General features: G+C 47.3%; 1 protein-coding gene across 1 annotated transcript in view; it reads right to left on the bottom strand.

Moving 5' to 3' along the window:
• SLCO3A1 (solute carrier organic anion transporter family member 3A1) overlaps positions 1–1,379 on the bottom strand; it is a 210,432-nt gene that overhangs the window by 165,332 nt on the left and 43,721 nt on the right. The window lies entirely within an intron of this gene.

The raw sequence follows: 1,379 nt of genomic DNA, 5'->3' as shown, positions 1-1,379 counted from the left end.
GATCCAGAGAGATTAAAGGGTCTCTTGATTCGATTCGGATTCAGAGATTCGACCACTAAATCTGGCCAAATCTCCACTGACTCGAATCAGGGACCGAAGCTTCACACAGTCCTAGTTCCTAAGTTACCACACAAAAGTTGCTGCCAAAACTGAAACCTGAATGATAAACATGTAACTCATTCAAGTGTCTTCTTAAAGAATGGCACATATTCAGTGGCAATGTGTCGGGGATGCACGGGGGTGCACATGCACACCCTGAGCATGTTGGTGCACTCCCTGACAGGCCGCACTCTCCGCTCAGACAACAGGCAGAGGGGGCAGGCGAGAGGGCTGGTGCCCCCCGTGAGCATTGGCTGGGGGGTGGGAGCGCTGGATGAAGTGCTGTGGCCGCTTCCCGGTTGGTGCAATCAGCCACAGGCGATACCCCTCACCCCAGGTAGGTGAGACTGGCTACGGGGCGTCCACTGGAGGGGGCACATGCCCCCCCGATTAAGGTGGCACCAGTCGCCCATGCACATATAGTGTCTACTTGCTAGCTTTACCGTACGCTCTTTTGAACAAGTGCGAGTTTATGACACCCCAACGCAAGCCAACAGGTTTTTCAGGGAAGCTGGTCTATGTGTATTGTTTGTTGCCATGGTGTATTCTCTAGTCTACAGTGAAGGACTAGCCAATTTTTTTTGGCCTTATTCCCTTTTAGGGCCATGGGTTTCACATTGAAACCAAACTCTCCCATGGAGCAGTTGAACAAAACACACACTAAGCCAGGCATCTGATCTGGCTCCATCTGAACTAATTGCCATTATCGAGTAGCAGAGTTAACCTCGCTGACATGCTGACGCTTGGCCGACACGGCAACAGTATGTCATGTAACCAACCCGAGAAGCAGCCACAAAAACAACGAGTTCAGCTCTGCATAATGTTTCCACATCAAAAAACAATAAAAATGACATTGAACAAGCATTGTAAGAGTATTTTCCAGATTAATTAATGTGGTATCTTCAAGACCAAGAGGCTTTCAAGGAGACAGGCAATTGAGATTTACAAGATGCAATGAAACACACTTGTTGGTTTTATGCAACAGTAAAACTGGGTGGTAGAGTCGAGTCATTTCAGCACTGAATACCTCAGCCGCACTCATTTGCACACACAGAAGAAAACCCAGTGTATTCTTATTTTCATGACAACATCTCCATCAAGAAAAGAACCTCAGTCTAGCAGAAAGGAGGGTATCCTGTTCTTCTTGGATTACCAGATTGTGCTAAGTGTTAAGGATGACCTGAACTACTACTTCTTGTATCTCTACACCACATCTGATCATTTTGTTACGCATACTTCTGCTGGTCCTGAACTGCCCGCTGTGGATTCAAAACTGTGAC

Source organism: Crocodylus porosus, unplaced genomic scaffold, assembly GCF_001723895.1.
Source record: "Crocodylus porosus isolate Cpor-Errol unplaced genomic scaffold, CroPor_comp1, whole genome shotgun sequence".
NCBI lineage: Eukaryota > Metazoa > Chordata > Crocodylia > Crocodylidae > Crocodylus > Crocodylus porosus.
This window is presented reverse-complemented; position numbering and strand designations above follow the sequence as displayed.